Source organism: Canis aureus, chromosome 4 (genome assembly GCF_053574225.1).
Source record: "Canis aureus isolate CA01 chromosome 4, VMU_Caureus_v.1.0, whole genome shotgun sequence".
NCBI lineage: Eukaryota > Metazoa > Chordata > Mammalia > Carnivora > Canidae > Canis > Canis aureus.
In genome coordinates, this window is record NC_135614.1 from 82314226 (window position 1) to 82334630 (window position 20405).

General features: G+C 32.7%; 1 long non-coding RNA gene across 17 annotated transcripts in view; it reads left to right on the forward strand.

Annotated features, from left to right (window-relative positions):
• The window catches only part of LOC144313062 (uncharacterized), a 186222-nt gene that overhangs the window by 49551 nt on the left and 116266 nt on the right, over positions 1–20405 (forward strand). For 3 of the 17 annotated variants that reach the window (XR_013378780.1, XR_013378775.1, XR_013378778.1), the window contains exons 5-6: positions 1375–1546; positions 2844–2996. The exons of 13 other annotated variants lie outside the window; for them this stretch is intronic. This is a non-coding gene — a long non-coding RNA (uncharacterized LOC144313062). The remainder of the gene's footprint in view (positions 1–1374; positions 1547–2843; positions 2997–20405) is intronic. One more of the 17 variants, XR_013378776.1, reaches the window with a different exon arrangement.

Here is a 20405-nt window from a genome sequence, read left to right on the forward strand (position 1 = left end):
AAAATATTCAAGCATACCTAAAATGAATCAAATACAATTTTTTGTTTCTAGATATGAAAAGCATAATATTTCAAATAAAAATGAAATGACTTTTCTTTGGTTGTTTTGTTCTGCTTTTTTTTTTTTTTTAAATGCAGTGACTTATTTAACAATGTTTTAGGTAGAGTTAAAGGTGGGAGTATTAAATTGGAAAACAAACTTTAAAAAATACCTGGAATTCTGCAAAGAGAGTTAAATAATATTAATAAAAATATTGATATTAATTAGAGTTTTACAGGCATAATAGATTATGGAGTAATTATTATACAAAGGTATACTACTGGTTTCATTTGACCCAGGTTCTATTATAAAAGAAAACTCAAAGAAACCAGTAATAATTTGTACAAGTCTGCATGTTATTATAGGAAAAGCAAGCATTATCACATAGCATTAAAGTAAGAATATTCATCATGGTCAAAGGCTGCCTCAGAGCAAGGGACTAGACATACAGACATAAATATTAACTGTCATTTTATGTATATGCCAAATTAGAGAGACTTTCTCTTTAGTTTGGAAAAGTGACATATGTATAGAATATTTTGGAACTAAAGATCCCAAGCCATAGTTTCTGTTGAGATTCCTAATCTATGCTAGTCACATAGGCATATCCTTACTGTGTAATATAACATATTTGCATCAATCTGGTGCATCTAGGTTTTGCAGCGATACCAAACACATCCAAAATCTTGGTGGATTAGTACAATAAATTGAAAATTTTCCCTCAAGTTTTATCTTCATCAAGGCACAATGAGGGTCTCTGTTCATTGAAGGTATAATGGACACTATACTGATGGCAGGTCCACCTACAGAGGTAATTCCACATTTACCAACTAGGGGATAGTAGACCTTTCTTGGAAAGCAACATATTTCATTTCTCACATTTCACTGGACCAAGTCAAATGGACATACCTGATTCAAAGAGATCAGAGAAGGGTAAATATATATTCTGTGTGGAAAAATAAACAAAATATTTGCCAGTAGTTCTAGTGATTCTCACATAATTTATTTAAAAATAAATAAATAAACGGGTATCCCACAAGATTTTTAAATATTTCCTAAACACTAGGAAGGCCATTACAAAAATTTATGTAATCTAATGCTTAGTTAATATCCAAATAATATTTCCATTCTTAAATATACTGAATGCTCACTAATTAAAATTGTATTCAATATTGAACCTAATTTGTGTCAGCTTAAAGTCTTGTATTTAGAAGAAAAAATAACACTTATTAAATTGCTTTACTTGACTATAAATCAGAGGACCTTGATATCTATGTTTTAAACTCTCGTAGTACGAAGAATTTTTTTTTAAAGATTGTATTTATTCATTCATAGAGACACAGAGAGAGAGAGAGGCAAAGACATAGGCAGAGGGAGAAGCAGGCTCCCTGCCGGTAGCCCGATAGCCCGATGCAGGACTCGATCCCAGGACCCCGGGATCATGCTCTGAGCCAAAGGCAAACTGCTGAGCCAAGCATCCCAGTAGGAAGAATTTAAATGAAACTTGGTAAAGCTAATGTTATGTTTATTAATATTTATTTTATAAAACTTAAAGAGCTTTTAAAAATATTAGTAATATATTCTTGAAAGAAAAAATTCAGTTAGAAATAGAAAATTGTAAAAAACTATAATATACAATAAAATATATAGAAATTCTTTAATTAGATATATATGTATATTTATATACAAATATCTACATAGATAGAGGTATATCCAAACATCTATTTCTTCTGTATTTATTATTCATTGAATAAGTCTCATATGGCAGGTACTGATGATGTTATTTGACTGCATCATTAAATCAGAAGCTCTCTCCACTTTCACTGGAAATTGAATTCTAGTATGATCAATGTTAAATTGATCTTCTAAAAGTAATATATTTGTCACATATATTTGGGAGTATAAAAGTTTAGCTGGATATACCTTTTTAAAATTTACATACATACACACATAATACAGATTCAAAGTATTTCTATAGGTTTATTTCAAAGTGGAATTATACGTACTTAGAAGTCTGTCTGCTTAAAAGTGCAGAAGAATGAAACTGGACCACTTTACACATACACAAAAATAAGCTCAAGAAACACTGTAAATATGTTTTCATCCCTTCAAAATATCTACATCATCACTTTAAATGAGTAGTCTTTTTGTTACCATATTGGAATTGTCTCATCCATGTTTTTTTGATATTTAAGATGTAGGAAATATTTTGTTATGTAATAATGAATGTTAATGAAGCTTTAAATAGAAATTTAAATAGGTTTAAATAGCCTAGTAAATTCACAAGGCTATGTTAAAATATACCTCATGTTCAAATTTAAAATTTACTGTCAAAACTAATATATTTGTTGGATGAAATGTCTATATTTTTCTAATTGATGTCTATAAGAGCTGAACAGATTGCTTTTACATAATAAATGTACTAAATAACAAAATCAATTTTTCTCAGTGAATCTTGAAAAATATGTAAAACTAAGAATTAATATTTAAATACAACATTTATTTACTTTACCCACAATAAGTAATTTATAGAGCACAAAGGTGTTTAATCTTTATTTTGTAAATAAAACATTCCTTTAGAAAAGGGTGGATATCCCTTATCAGTTAATTGTTCCTTTTTCTCTTTAAATCATATAGGCCCATTCTAATATGAGGAATTTTACCAGAAATATATGGCATGGAACATTTCCTGTCATGATTCTGAATTAGTTCCTAACAACACATTTCTTTTCTCAGTGTACATGCTCACAGAATGTAATATTATTAAACAACATTCTGATCACTTCTACTTCTTTCCATTTCAGAAATGCTATAATTCATCATGTGAACATACTCTATGCTATTTTACATGGGAATTGGAGAGTAAAAAAGTCCATCAAAGAAGTCAGTAACAATCTTCTGTAAGGATAATTGTAACACTTTAAAACTGCACAAATTTATGTGCAGATGGCAAAATGGTAAATACATTTTGTATGGCATACTAATATCAGGGATTTTCAAGAGGACAGGGCATTTAAACATTATAAATACAAAGAGAATTACTCTATCATTTTTGATGATTCTCTTAGAAATACCAACAATTTATTTAAAACTTGAATATTCTACAGTAAAACCTTTTTTTCCTTTTTAATTTGTTAACTTACATATGTCAAATTTTAAGCTTAAGATTTAAATGTTTTGTTTTCTGTTTAAAATATTCATAGCAATAATGTCTTAGTGTATCTTTTAGTATAGTTCCTAATCTCTGATTCAGTTAAGTATGTCACTATAAGAAATATACTTATGTATCTATGTCTACCTATTTTTTAAAAGGATTTATTTATTTATTCATGAGAGACACACAGAGAGAGAGGGGGGAGCAGAGACACAGGCAGGGGGAGAAGCAGGCTCCCTGTGGGGAGCCCAGTGTGGGACTTGAGCCAGGGTACCAGGATCATGCCCTGAGCCAAAAGACGATGCTCAACCGCTGAGCCACCCAGGCATCCCTATGTCTATCTATCCTTTTATCTATGTATTTGATTTAGACATTTTGAACTGATACAATTATGAAACATAATATTCAAATAAGTGATTTTTATTTTAATCTGATACCTCTATAGTCTTTAAATACATGATATGTGTTTGGATTTTTTTATAACGAAAAGTTTGGTGATATCATTAGGATTGATTGGCTTAGGTACAAATATAATGGACCTGAAGGATCCATGGATATTTTAACCACAATTATTCAGCTATTACTTTTACTTAAGGATATCCTAGGTGATGACTAGAACACAGTATAGACAAATATAAAACATTTATTCAAAAGTATAAATGGGGGAAATAGCAGTTGTGTTTAATTACAATGTATAGAAACCTTTATTTTCACAATTTTGCCACACATTTTTATCTACATCTTTATGCATGAAAATCATCATACTGAAATTAGCTTCCTAAGTGGAGAAAATAACTTTAACTAAGCCAAACTTAGGAAGTTTCATCTGGAATCAAAATTAGGCTTTCTTTAACTCACGAAGTATTCTTTAACTATATATATTCTATATGTTCTATAACTATATATATATGTATGTAACATTATATATATATATAATGTTTCTTTGTTTCTCTGTGTCTAATTACTGTATTAATAATTTTCTACTAAAATACAAATGAAAAATTTTCCTCATACATGTGTGAGGGCTGGAGCTGCTGCCTACAAGGACAAAGTATGAAGAAAGTCATTTAGGAAAAGGAACAAAAAGTAACTGGAGTATAGCTAAGAGGTAAAATCAGGTAAGAAAGATGGGACAATTTATAAAAGATTGTTAGGCATAAGTTTCAATATTGATTGTTTAGAAAATTGTTCACAGTGAAGCACAGTTAGAACATGGAGTTTACGTCAGAAATGAAAGAACCTGGGAAAATCATCCAAAGTCCATATTGAATATCCTTACAGGTACAGTCCCACAGAAGCCTGAAGCATCTCAAATAATCATAATTAAATCTGTAATGATACATGTCTTAGAATTGCAGTCATGATTTATTGATTTGAATCAATTGCCAAGAAATTCACAAATATTTTGAGTGAGTTTCATTGTCTACCAACTGAGCCACCTGGAATGAAAAAGCAATAATGATTTTTTTTTTTAATGTTTTACATCTGGGGTCCAAACTTCTGTGTTCAGCTGCTGACTTACTAAGCAGAACATCCTCTCCAATGTCCTCAATAGAAGTGGCTGAGGAGGATGACTGAAAGGGAAGGTCACTCAAAGGTGGAGACAAGAGCCGTGGAGAACAGTCATTCACCATGGAGAACTGACCTGCAACTTCTTTCTTAACACTTTCCTTTCAGGGCACCTGGGGGGCTCAGTTGGGTAAACATCAGACTCTTGATTTCAGCTCAGGTCATGATCCCTCATGGCTTATGGGGTTGAGCCCCACATTGGGCACCCTGTTCAGTCCACTTGAGATTTCCCTCTGCCTCTCCCTCTGCTCAGAGGTGAGCGGTGAGCGCTCTCTGGCTCTCTTTTTCATTCTCTCTCTCTCTCTCTCTCAAATAAATAAATAAATAAATAAAAACCCAACAACTTTCTTTCTTTTCCATTTATTTCCAAACGCTACTGTCTTCTAGTTTTCCTTTTGCCTTGTTGCTCCCCAGTATGTTTTACATGTACTTTTTTCTTGCCTGAAACTCAAGTTTTTAGGTTCCCTAACTATTATATTTTCTCACTTTTCAGACTTTCCCTGCTTATCTCAGATACTATATGGTTTCAACTACCATATACACTAGATTGAATCTTAAAAAATAGCTCCCATGAAAGCCACTTCCAGGTATACTCTTCACTTGAATGTCTAAAAAGGAACTTAATGTCAACAGTTAACAAAATTGTGTTTATATCCCTTCTTCCCTCTGCACTCCTCCTCCTACACACACACACATGCACACACACACACCATGTACACTCATAACCAAAAACTTATGTAAGTACTTTATATACATGGTCATGCACACTTAAAAATGCAAATAGTGGGACACCTGGGTGTCTCAGTGGTTGAGTATCTGCCTTCGGCTCAGGGTGTGATCCTGGAGGCCAGGAATCAAATTCCACATCGGGCTCCTTGCATGGAGCCTGCTTCTCCAGCTCTGCCTGTGTGTCTGCCTCTCCCTTTCTCCCTCTCTTTCTCTCATGGATAAATAAATAAAATCTTTAAAAAAAATGCAAATATTTACTGTGCCTCTTCACATATCCTCTGTTTCACTGAATGGCAAATAGTAAACATGCTTTAAATTAAAGTATTCTAATTCATTTTAACAATTCATAGGTTCTGTTAATTTTAGTGGAAATTGCAGCAGAACAAATGGACACAATGATGTTGGGTATAGAAATAGAAAAAACTATTTTTATTTATTTTTTTAACAGATGAACATAGGAAAAGTGAAAAAAAATAAGGACAAATACCATATATTTAACAGACTCTTAAATATAGGAAACAAACTGAAAGTTGCTGGTGCGGAAGTGGGGGGGGTGGGGTAACTGGGTGATAGGCATTGAGGAAGGCACTTGATGTAATCAGCACTGGGTGTCATATACACTGATGAATCACTAAATTCTACCCCTGAAACTAATAATACACTGTATATTAACTAACCTGATTTTAAATAAAAGCTTGAAAGAAAAAAAAAGAACTAGAAAAACTTTACATAAAAAGAAAACAACTAAAAAAGTCTTCTCCAACATATTTAGTAGATACATGTTCTAAAAAGTATTGCATCCATTATTTAAAATCAGAAACGATAATGATATTAAAATCCAAAATAAAAAGAAAGATAAAAATGAATAAAATGAGATTTCTGAAAGAAAGTATTTATCCATAAAAATATTTCTGGGAAGAAATTTTCTGATGCTCTTTCAGCTGGGAAAGAATAGTTTATTTATGCTTATATTATGCCAAAAAATAATATTATGTGTTTTCAAATAAAACATTTGTAACAAGTCTTAGCCTATAATTATGGTGACTTTCAGTAACCACATAATTTATTTAACTAGTAATAAGTTTACTTAGTAGTTTAAAATTCTTAGTTTCTCAGGATTCCTGGATGGCTCAGCGGTTGAGTGTCTGCCTTTGGCTCAGGGAGTAATCCCGGAACCCCAGGATCAAGTCCCTCATGGGGCTCCCTGTGGGGAGCCTGCTTCTCCCACTCCGTGTCTCTGACTCATTCTCTCTTTGTCTTTCATGAATAAATAAATAAAAACTTTAAAAAATCAATTTATATTTTAAAAAACTCTTAGTTTCTCAAAATTATACTTATTATCGACATACAGAGAAATAATCAAACAAAAGTTTTAAAATAAATGAATAAATAGTTGAATGATCTTGTCTGTCTGCAATGCTACAGGTATATTGCCTTTAAAAGATTTTGTTATTTTCAGGTCTGATGTTTGATTTTTGCAATAAATTAGTTATAAATCATTTATTTTACATAATAATTAGTGATATACTATATAAAATATGGCAAAATTTAATCAAATATAGAATTATAATGATAGAATATTTTAAAGCTCATTTGTCTGCTTCACATATTTTTACAGAGATATTTTAGAGGCTTGTAAATTTATGAGAAGGAAAAAACTTAACAATAAAAAAAGCACACTTTGTGATCACCCAGGTTAATATTTCTGTTTGATTAATCATGATTGTTGAGCTGCTTGTCAAACCTGGCAAAAAGTGAGATACTGTAAGTTTTGACATTCCTATAGACAGTTCAGGACACAGTGATTTCTCTAGAAAGATAAAAATATTGAATTTTAAGAGAAATTCACTTCACAGGTTCTTACAGAAAAAAACATTGAATAGCATTGTGGGTCGTATCTTCGATGATCTTTTCATAGAAAACATAAGGGGATTTTGCACAGAAACTTTTGAATCAAAATTCAATTATCCAATTTACTTCATTGGATAGATTTCCATGCCCATGCAATGCAAAAAAGATTTGTGTTGGTAGCAACCCAAAAATGCAACAGGCTGAATGGGCAGCACATCCATTAAACCATCTTGCAGGAAGACCATGTATCTATAGACTTTGAAAAATAATTTATTAGCAGCCAATTTAAGCTTAAGCACATAGAAGAGCTTGACGTCACTGTTCTTGTGTTGCTTTAAAGTTTGTTCAGGCAAGAATTTTGACATTTATATTGAAAGTGGAAAAGCTTTATTAATTCTTCTTGAGATAAGAGGATCACCTTTGGAGGTGAGCCTGTTTGATGTTTCTGGCCAAGTAAAACATTTTTTATCAATCCAAGTTTTGAATTTGCTGAATATTGTGAAATGTGTGGAATGTGTGAATAAATGCTGAATTGGAACTCAAGAATATATAAACACATTTGAGCATTTTCTTGGAAAATAACAAGACAAAATGTAAGAGCCGTCTAGATTGGTGGAATATCTAATTGGCAGAGTATATAGATGAGTAGAGATCCCCTCTGTTGGCACCTCCAGCTGCCTACAGAGTAATCAGAATGGATTTATTTCAGAATAAACCCTTAAATAACTAAAATAATCTCCAATTGATTAAAGTATTTCAGGTTTATTATCAACACAATATGAGTTTTTTCTTTCTATTCTTAATGACAGGAAATCATCTATTGCTCCTGTAAACTCTACTTTCAGGTTTTTAAGCATGAGTTAAAAAGGAAAAGATGAGAAATTATTTTCTATCATTTAAGATTGAACTATAATCACTCTTGCCATGCCCGTTCTTTTCAATATACTACTAATGAACAGAGTTAACCATAAGGCTACTTATCACTCATTACATGCTTATTATGTGTGTATTATCCCCAAACGCCTTTAAGAAAGTTAATATTATCATAATTATTATCACTTTATGGATAATGGAACTAAGGAAACATTTCATGATAGATTATATATGAAGGCACATACTCTAGAAGGATGGAGATTGTGTCATAAGTCTTGTATCCATTGCTACAGACGAAAATAAGCAACTCACTTTTCCCTAGTCTCAGAGATGGTAAATGTTAAAGCTGGATTTAAAACTAGGTCTTTATAATTCCAAACAAATGAACAAACTATTACACAGTAATGTCTCACACATATTTGGCAATATCATATATACATTGGATCTATTTTCAGTTTATATTGCCTCAATCAAAACTGATTTAGACAGTGATAAATTGTGATTGATTACAATATTATCAACTTCCCTGTATCAGTAGTCCTTTAAAGACTATGTACCTGCAGTATGATAGATAGATAAGATTAATTATATACATTTATTTTACAATTTTCATTTGAGTTTTTCTATGTTTGAGGAATTTGAAGAACTAAAAAAGAGTTCCTTTATAATTTGCAAGAAATTTTTGGATATGTCCTAAGTATTGCATGTGCCATTCAAAGAGTATTATATTTGAGAAATTAAATTAAAAGTTGAACAAAGATTAGTGTCTGCTACTCATGACAGGGTTATTATTTTTTTCGTTGCAAAAAAAAAAAAAAGAGCTCCTTGGAGTCCTTCATTCAATTTAAAGTATTTAATCAAATAAGATAATGTAAGGTGTTAATCAAATGGGAAAATTCTAGAAAGGTTTTCCCATTGAGGATGTACTCATGGTCATATTGACAGAGTTAATGAGATTTGGATACCTGAGTATAAAACCTCTTATGGGGGGGGGAAATGTGTCAGATCTCTGAAGGATTTTAGTATACATTTGCCAAAACCAATGGATGTAAATAAATAAACCATTTCATTCTCCATTGCACATGATCATTTATTTCTAAAAGTAGTTAGTAGTTTGTTAGTAGTTTGTAAAATATAAGCACATTGCACATGTGCGTACGCACCACACACACACACGTACATCTCCCCCGGGAAACATTTTCATGTTGAGTGGTGTTACTGAGATCTAAGTAGTAATGACAAGCATTATGTAAATCACATAGAAAATGAATTAAGTGAATTACTCAAGGTCAGATATCTAGGACTGGAACCTAAACTTCATAGCTTTATATATTATTTGTTGTTTATGCTAGATCAATGCTATTGACTTGGACCTCACATTTTCATTCAGATTTTTTTCTTTCTGTATATAAAATAAATAAATACAAAAAAATAAGAAAAATATTTAAAAAATAAAATCACATCAAAATATTAAAAAGTAACACAAGAGTGCAAATATAACTTGACAAATTAATATTAGCCTTTTTTAATGCCACATTCCTGCTTATGGATAAAGAGATAAGTATGTAACATATAGCCACAGATAGGAAAAATAATAAAATCTTATAAAATAATATGATGTGCAGCCCTGAACAAATGCATTTTAAAAGCTAAGAAATGGATGCTTTTTTAGTGAAACGTAAATTAACAAAATTAAGTTCAAAGAACGGTTTTGATTTTATTCAAAATGTGCGATAACATAGAAAATATTTTAAAAATCTTACCCAGTATTCTTACAAACATAGCATAACTCAGCACAAAGAACACTGTAGATAAATTTCATTTTGAATAAATGCCAAAATACAAATAAAATATTAGAAAAATAAACTGTGCAGTAGTACTTAAATCAAATGAATCATGACAAACAGGGTTTACTCCAGAAATATAAGGTAATGTATCATTAGGAAAACCTATAAGCATTATTTGTTATTTTTTTATTTCCATATCTTAGAGATTTTTTGTCTTGGTCAATAGGAATTTTGAGCATTATAAAAGAAAATGATATATAATCCCAATTTAGGCAAAAGTAAAAGTTCCAAGTGTGCATAATATAGGGAAAATTAACTAGGTTTTACTTATAAAATTAAAGCATTTAGGGAAGCCTGGGTGGTTCAGTTGGTTAAGCATCCAACTCTTTGATTTCAGCTCAGGTCATGATCTCAGGTTGTGAGACTGAGCCCCCCATCAGATAGTCTAGATGTGAAGCCTGCCTATGTCTTTCTCTCTCTCTCCCCCTCTCTCTCCCTCTGGCCCTTCCCAGCCTCCCTCATGCTCTCTTTCTGTTTCTCTCCCCGTCTCTAAAAAATAAATAAATAGATAAATAAATAAATAAATAAATAAATAAATAAATAAAGCAAGCAAGCATTTGGAATTGTGAATGAACATCAGAAGTGTTAAATTCTGCACCCCCCCCCCCAAAAAAAAAAGTGTATGTTTTGCCAAAAGTGAATGATGGCAGTTTAGATGTGGCCTCTCAACCTATTTTCCATGAGTTCCCATATTAAAGAGAAAATTAAATATGAGCTCTCAGATTTTGAACTTTAACATGATTTCTGAGTTTAAAAAATGCAAACTATTTCAGAGTAGCTGATTCCATGCAATTGCAGGAAATCTCCATCTACACTAGCACATCTCCATTAACCAAATTTATTCACACACATTAGTAATGAAGATAAAATTATAAATTAAAGTTACATGGTTTCATGTCTGATTTACTGAAAGGAAAGAGCAAAAATAGTGGTAGAAGAACTGAAATTCTCAGCAAAAGAGTAGTAAGCACTTTGGGTGTTTCAGAGACAAGGGTCCCTTCTGTTTTCGGAAAATTGAAAGTCACTGCACTGATATATAGCCACTGCACCGTGCAAAATTAGCCACTGCCCTGTGGCTCTGAGAGCTACCATCGCACTCCAGAAGACTTCTAGGCACTAGGTGGGTTTGACTTGTTCCCGTGCTTGGAGCTCCATCCACTCCCCACTGCATTGATTCTGTGCTGCCCACAAGCCACAATTTCTTCTCTGTTGTTTTTGTGCAATTTTAATATTCCCCAAGGTTCTCTCTAGACAACCTGTGCTACTTGGTTTGTTCAAGTTATTTCGTGTGACTCCAATTACGTTTTCTAGGTTCTCTATTAAAATAGTTACATAGATTTTGGCCAATGCCAATTTCCCCATAAGCCTTGTGATTGTTAGTGGCGATTTTGTAGAATACGAGGTATTTCAAGAACATGTAGATTGTATTCTCATAGGTATGCCTGTTCCAAAGATAGAACTGGAACACCTTGTCCCAGAAAACAAAAAATGCTTTCAAAAGTAAGAGGGACATATCTAAATGTTCAAGGAACTAATGCTAATAGAAAATGTATTGACTAGGCAATGGTAACAGACAGTAAGGTAAAATAAAAATTACAATTATTTGAAATACAGAGACATGATGAAACCCCACTAGCCCATAAGTATATTTACATTTAAAAAAACTAATGGAAAATTAAGACTAGTGATGTAATTATTAGTATTAGACATACTTAAAAACATGTCTTTGTTTCAAGAATTGTATATAGTCATTATCTTTTAATTTGTGGCTCTGATTATTCCTAAATAATATTAAACATTTATCTGCATAAAAAAACTATGGTTTACAGATATTTTTCCCAGTAAGAAATAGTGAAGGATAAGCAAAGGGGACTGTGAATAAGCCAACTTGTTCTGGTAAAAGTAGGGTGTGCACTAGAAACAGAAAGACTTGTCAGTTCCATTTTTTACACAGTGATCATGGAGAAAGTAGTCTCCAAATCTGATGGAAGATAGGTCTTGATCTGTTGCCTAGGGAAACTAGCTTTTGCTTACCCAAACTGGCTTCCTAGGAGAAAAACCCTGGGCCACTCTTTAAATTATGGTATGTGATGCTAGTAGGAAAGCATGATGTTTCTAAATATTAAAGGAAGATGTGAAATAAAGAAAATTAAACTTGGTGGACATAGATACATACAGAAAAACCTCCAGGTGTTGAGAAAATGCATGTGTTTTATATGTTTGGAGTGTTCTTTAGATATACGCCATTAATATTATGTTAAAAATTGGCCTTCAACAATGTTCTAATGAAGATTTTTGAGAAGTCTAGAAGGGACAACTAGAATTAATGTTTGAAGCAGAAATCAATTAATTGACAAACCACAATCCATACCCGGGTAGAGGTAGTATGCTTCTTTTTTATCAGTTCTGGGTTATTATTTTACCCTTATAAAGTATAAGAAAAAACTATGAAGATAATGAGGAAAGAAATAAGATATATAATACATACTACAATTCCTTTAAATAATTTAGGAAAAGAAAAATAGCTTTTATAGTTACTTATTTCTGTATTACAGTATTTGAGATACTTGGGAATCACTGAAATAGTAAGATTAGTTTAAGGAAATGTCAAAGAGCATTTTAAAATAACAATTCCTATAAAAGTAAAAAAAAAGATATTGTGTGTAGTTTCTTTTTAGATCTTTAGAATACATTTATTTACAACTAATAAATTAATCATTAAATAAACAAAAAGCATCAGTAATTATCTTTCTGCAACAAAAGCCTTTTGGATAGGCAGATTATTTAATAGCATGTATCATGACCTATAGTTATGTGTATATCACCCCGTTTTCTTTCTTCATAGTGTCACATTTTTCCTTTTTAATATTGAGTTTTCTGACTTAAAAAGGCATGTCAATAATATTTTTGAAGTCAATGAAAAAAAGGAATTAAAGTGGAGAAACCAAACAATTACTGAAATTTACTCCATACTTTATCAGTAATGGATATCATTTCTATTCAGACTTAATTTTTAGAAAGATCTCAATAAAATAGGAACAGAAAGATATTAATAAGTCAGAATTAGAAAGTATGTATAATATGGGCACATGATCCATGACGATCTGTCATTTCAAGTAAGTAAATGGCTCTGACACAGTTGGCTATCCAAATGAGAAGATGTTTAGTCCTGACCTCAAACTATCTGAAATGCATTTCAAGTTGACTAAAAAGCTAAAACAAAAACAAAAACAAACAAAAAATTCAAAAATACAATTGAGCATATAGAAGAATGTAATTCCAGTGGCTTGCTTTTGGAAAGTGTTTAAACGAATGCAAATGTCCAGATGTGAAGGCAAAAACTGACAGATTTTACTACACAAATTTGTGTATGTTTGTGTATATTTGAAGACATTATAGTATGTACAACATCAGATTGAGGGGGCACCTGGGTGGCTCAGTGGGTTAAGCAGCTGACTTTTGGCTTTGGCTCAGGTCATGACCTCATATCCACTCTGCACTGGGCACGAAACCTGCTTAAGGTTCTCTCTCTCTCCCTCTCCCACTGCCCCTCTCTCTCCCTAAATAAATAAATAAATAAATAAATAAATAAATAAATAAATTTAAAAAAAGAAGGATTGAGAGACAATATCTCCAACACTTATAATAGGATATCTATCTTCCTTAAAGAGATTTCCTACAAGGTAATTTTAAAAGTTTAAAAATGATATATGAGGATATGAGGAATATATGGCTGTGACATCACCCCGTTGATCATTGGAATGGATTTGGCTCATCTGGTTGGGGAGGTGGGTGTCCCCTTCCTCCCTCACCACTCCGTGTGTTTCCTTCCCAAAGCTGCACACTCGCTCAGTCTAAGACCAGTCTATCTCAGTCGAAGACTGAGATCTATCTTTCCTGATAGAGGAGGACTGATTTTTTTCCTCAAAGGTATACCAATAGCTGTGCTCCCTTGCTAGAATCTCCAAAAAAAATTCTCAAGGTCCGTTTGTAGGAGAAGGTAGTGTGGTCACGCTTCCATAAATTTAAAACAAACAAAAAATGGTATATGAACAAATAATGCCAGAAGATAAAGACAAATGACAAGAAATATTGTTAATGTCACTAATGAACTATCAGTACGGTCTATTTAGAAAATGTATTTACATTTATGAAAATTAGACATGCATCATTGTTCATCCAGAATGTCACCCAATAAAGTGGCTTATACCAGATTTAAACCTGGTAATGAATATAGCAAAAATATTTTAGAATAGAACTTAATTGTATTCCCTGATACTACATCTGATGACTATCTCTGTAACATTTCGTTCATTATATTTAAAGTTACCCGGTGCTGTGTATTTTCACAACTTCATTTCTTTATCGTTGAGAAGAAAAGTTAAGATTTTGAAAATATAATTACATTAGTATACATTTGAAGCAGGGACGAAAAAGCAATAAATGATAAGAAAGCATAGAGTATCTTTTTTTTCCCCCAGAGGGAAAAATAAACGCAATTTAGTGACCCACTGGCTTAGAAAGTCTCAGTTATTAATTATGCAAAGGGTCAGAAGCAAACTAAGTGTCCAGGGAACAAATTTAGAAACAAATATCCATGGAAGTGAAGGAAATAAAATCCTGTGAATAAAGAAACCACAAAATGAACAAGTACCACTTTAAGCGCAAGGACAAACTCTTACGTAGGTGTCAATAGTACTATGCAAATTATAAACTGGCTCTACATTTTTCTTGATTAATTCAAACAGTAGAATTAAGCATGCTTTCTGATGGAAGAATAAAACACTCAGGGGCAAAGCGTCCTTCAATGGACAGTCTTACCCAGAATACGAGATGGAGGTGCTATCCATGTCCAATGAAAAGAGAGATCCTGTTTCAGAGTTAACTATTTTTCAACCTATGCATATCTGAGTCTCTCCTAAATTGCTAAATTTCCGTGCTGAATCATTAGATAATAATTAACCTTGAAAATAGTTTATTTCTACTATTTGTCTAATTTTCATTAAAGGATTCTAAGATGTCTTTAGGGAAAACTCAAAGTAGGTTAAACAAAATAAAATTACTTACGGCCAAATCTTCCTCTGCTAAATCTTATATAACAAATCATCTAATCTCTTTTTTCATTATTTACTTAGGAATTTTTGCTGGCCATGTACTTCAGGATCTAGTGTTCTTTCACATTAATTAAAATTTGAAATTAAATGCGTGCCCTACTGCTTCTACTATCTGTGTAAGAATGGCTGTGAAAAACCTGAGGCTTCTTTTTTAGTATGGAGAATAGTGAAAGCAATAGTATTCTTAAAATAGTATTCTTGCTTAAAGGGTGTTTGTGGGATGTGAATTTACAGGTAACCCATTTCAACTTAATTATTTAAAACAAAGATAACTTGTGATTGTGAATGCCTTCATAAACATAAATTCTATCTCAAACATAAATCATATAAAACTCAGGGATAAAATCATACTTGAGACCTGAAACAGGTTTTCAAATTTATTTTACAAGCTTTTCAAAATCAGAGCCCTTCTGCTTCCTAAGTAGTGGCTCATGAACTTAAATGCGCAGAAACACAAAAATGGAAACCAAGCAAAATTCAGACAGAGGAGTTAAAATTTAAAAAATGCATTTTTAATGTTTGAGTTTCAAAGGAAAAATACAGGGAAGATTTTATTGTCACATGTGTTTTGCAGCCTGTTTACTCCTCTTGCATTCATCATCTACCAATTTCTTGATCTCTTTACATCAGCATGACTAATAAGCAAAACAGATTATGGTCATTTCTATTTTATTGAAGGTGAGCTGTTTAATCATTTATTCCATAAATGTCTGTATGCAAGTCTTTACATTACTTACTAAAATTATTAAATATATAACGAACAGGCATCAGTTTAGAGTACTTGCATTATTTCCTTTTAATTTACGGTCATTTTTATAACTAAAGACATCTTTCTATACACTATATGGATACAGATTCCAAGAAGATGATGAATGTGAGAGGGAAAAAGGGCTTGGCAGATATTCAACTAAATCAGTATTCTCAGAGTGAAAGGTATGGGTAAAAACACCATGCTGGTAAGTGCTGAGTGGGTTAGAGTCATGGAAAGATCAAGGACTAGCACATTTAGAAACGTGGCATAAGCCGGAGTTTAGTATGATTCATGTCCCTTGATGGCTTATAAATTCAAAAAGATCATTCCGGCTGAATAGATTACAGTTGAGTGGTATCAACAGCCCGAGGAATCTGGCCAAACAACAGTGAACATGAGCTACAAAGTGCTTTTGGCATTTGTTGTTATTTAGACAATGTTGTCATTATAGGGGAAATTTATAGAAAGCATTCATAGAATCTAAGCAACATGTCCCTGAGGTAGCAATAAAATGGTTTTGGGGGTACAGAAGGCTAAATGTGAATCCTTTAAAGAGGAAAACAGGTCCTGGGGTAATGTGATAAATGCAAGTGGTTTCTTGGGTAACAGGATAAAATAGCATCTGTAAAATATGCTTCATGCCCAAAACAACTTAGGTTGCTTGAATTCATTCTGGGATTTATAAACTACTACTTTAGCTAAATTTCAAAAATCTAAGTCAGAAAAGGGCAATGATTTTTAATTTACACGCTACATATGCTTATATTTTAGAATGCCATGTTTTATAATTTCAGGTAGTTTCCATATGTCACAAAGTCTTAGACAATATACTGCCTACTGCTTCTCTTCTGGGACTCCTAATCAAGTTAATTTCACATGGCACGTTTTATTATCTTCAAAGTGAATGTAGCACTTTTAGATAAACAAACAATTGCTATAATAGGTATATGAACCATGCTACCTTTTTCTTCTTTTCTTTTCCTCCCCCCCCCCCCCCAATTTCCTCTCTTGGTCTAGTACAGAGGAACTTTTTGAATCAAATCTAATCTTATTGACTCACAACATAAAGTGATACTTCCCCCCCACCCCCTATATTTAGTTTAAAGAAAACAATCCTTAACATAGCTTCTGGGATTTGAAGGAAGAGAAGTAACACTACTTGTCCTTAATCAAATTCTGAGACAATTGAGAAATAAGACCAAAGAGTAAGTGGAATGGGAGATTAAATAAGATCGTGAATCCTGATGAAGCTCACATTGAATAAAATGGTATATATAACTTATTGTATTGACTCTAAGACCCACATCGTCTCACATCTTACCTTATCCAACATCAGGTCACATGCATATTCAATGTTGTCTTACAATTACTACAGTCAGCTGGTATTCACAGTGTACTTGTTAGTTTATGCTGATATTTCCTTCCAACTCATTTATTAGACATAGTCACTCATGAAACCCTAAGTGGAAGTAAGTGGACACAGAGACAAAAGCTACTTATGCACTTATGCCCACAATACTCATCTTCATTCTCTGTACGTGTTTAAGCCACTAGAATGTGTGATGCAGTCCATATATTGTTAGAGTCACTTTGAATATTCAACAACATACTTGGACATAGCTTTGCCTCAAAATATTCTACACTTAACATCATCTGTTTCCGCAAAAGACAATGACACATTATTTAATCGGCACTCTTCAGTCAGCTTGTTAAGGTTTCAGCTTCAGTTGAAACTATTGACCATGTGCTTCTTCTTGAAATAGTCCCCAATTTTAATTTTGGTGGCAAAAACCCTAACAGTAATTTCCAATCCCAGCTATGCATAACTTTGATAGACCAAAAGTCCTACTCAGGTCATAGAGAAAATCTAAATAAAGAAGGAGGAGGAAGAGGAGAAGAAGAGGAAGTTTGCTGAATAATAAATCCATTGTAAAGCTGCTGTGGCAATCAACACTTGATGATCCAAGATTCTATACAGAAGGAAACTAAAGATGAGTGAGCCAGTGTTCTGTTGCACCAGTTTTCTTCCTTCCTTCTTAGAGGTTGACCATTCTTCATATGGAGTGACAAATTGTTAATCTGGGCACTAATGCCCAGAGACAGAGAAGATGGAAGAGATTTCATCAATCTTCAATGAGATAGGGACATACAATTCTGGTATTTGGAACTAATAAGGTAACCAGAATTTGATGGAAGTGACATCTCAGAACAAAGAGAGGTACAGAGATAGGAGCAGGATAGTCAGTTTTCCCCTTGAGACATGTGCCAAACTATTATGTTAGGTAGGGCAAGACCTTAAAAGTCAAGACAAAAGAATCTGAAAGGACGGCTGGGTTTTTGACATTTTCTCAGTGCTAAGGGAATAAAAATTGAAGTTCCTTAGTTTCTAAGGAGAAGAAACATATTATAAAACAAATATCAATATATATTATTCTTTTTTTTAAAGATTTTATTTATTTATTCATGATGGGGAGAGAGAGAGAGAGAGAGAGGCAGAAACAAGGCAGAGGGAGAAGCAGGCTCCATGCATGCAGGGAGCCCGACATGGGACTCGATCCCAGGTCTCCAGGATCACACCCCAAGCCGAAGGCAGCACTAAACCGCTGAGCCACCGGGGCCGCCCAGTATCTATTATTCTTATGTGAATGTACCAGAGAATCAAACCAGTGTGAAACATAATTCTAAAACAAATATTAGTATCTATTATACTAAGTGTGAATGTACCAGAGAATCAAACCAGAGTGAACTAGAGAATCACTCAAAGATTACTACTCTGCCTCAAGTCTGTATGATGTGATTTTGTCTCAGTCTTGCTATCACACTATAAGGTTAACTCTGGAAGATAAAAGCATCTTTGGAAGTCTTTATTATTTTTCACACATGATTCTGATGGTTAACATTATGTGTCAATTTGGTGGCTATTGGGCCCAGTTGTTTGGTAAAACACTAGTCTACATGTCATTGTGAAGGCATTTTTAAGATGTGATTAACATTTGCAACCAGTCAACTTTAAGAAAAGCAGATTTCTCTTGATAATGTGTAGACTTCATAAAATCAGTTGAAATTTTTAAACCAAACAGGTTTCCTGGAGAAGAAGGAACTCTGATTCACAACTGGAACAGCTCTTACTTCAATTTTTAGCCTTCAAGCCTACCCTAGAGATTTTTAGTATATGTGCTGCCGAAGCAAACACTACCCTAGGGATTTTTAACTATCCAACAACCCATAATCACAGGAGCCTATCCCTTAAAATAGCTTCAGATAGATAAATAGATGGTACATAGATAGATGATAGATGATAGATAGATAGATAGATAGATAGATAGATGATAGATAGATAGATAGATAGATAATGATAGATGATAGATAGATAGATACATAGATAGATAGATAGATAGACAGATAATGATAGATGATAGATAGATAGATAGATAGATAGATAGATAGATAGATAGATAGATATAGATTCCATTGGTTCTGTGTCTCTGGAGAAGCCTGACTCAGACAATTACATTAATTAATTAAAGACAAAGACAATGTAATTAAAGACAATTCCATTAAAATGTAAATGTTGAGGCATATGGTAAAGAGGACCAAGTTAAAAATAAAAATAAGAATGAATTCTAGAGGCAAAATCCAAGATAAGTAACATAGTAGAGTTATCACAAATGGATTTAAAAATAAATGGGAATGGTGGGAATGGTATGCTCCTAAACACAGGTGATTAGTAGGGAATTTACCATAGAACAATGATAATAAAAGGGATTAATTACAAATACTAAAACTGAAACAGTAATGGCTGCTAAGAACACAATTGCTTTTTTTGGTCAATTTCGGTCACAGCATAAAAGGATTTGCGAACCAGATGCCAGAAAACACCAGTTTCCAGACTGAGGCTGAGTGAAAAAAAAAAAAAAAAAAGATGGAAACTGCAGAAGAAAAATAGCATGAAAGATATATGAGACAGAGTAAATGGTTTTAATATACATATAATTGAAGTCACAGCAAAAGATGGGAGAGACATTGGGACAGAAGTAATAACATTAGATGTACGTGCTAAGAACTTTCTGAAACTGATGATAGACTAATTACCCAGAAGGATATAGGAGTGCTAGGCAGATAAAGCAACTGATTCTACAATAGTGATTTTGTTTGCTTGACTTTTTTTTTATGTGCCAAAGAGTACTTTTTTCCTAATCTACGTAATATTTTGACCAAAACGTTTTATAAAAATATAGAAGTTCTATTGTTTATTGATAGTATAGGTGAGAGCAGAGGATAATGACAGGATTCAAAAGGATTTGTAAACATAGTAGTGATAGTGTAGAATTAACAAATTGAAAATTAAATATAAATTTTAAGTTATTAAGTAATATATGTATTAGCTAGGGTTACCAATAGATTATGTATTTATATCTAAGATTTATTGTGCATACTGGCTCACACACTTATGGAGGCTAAGTCTCACAATCTGTTGT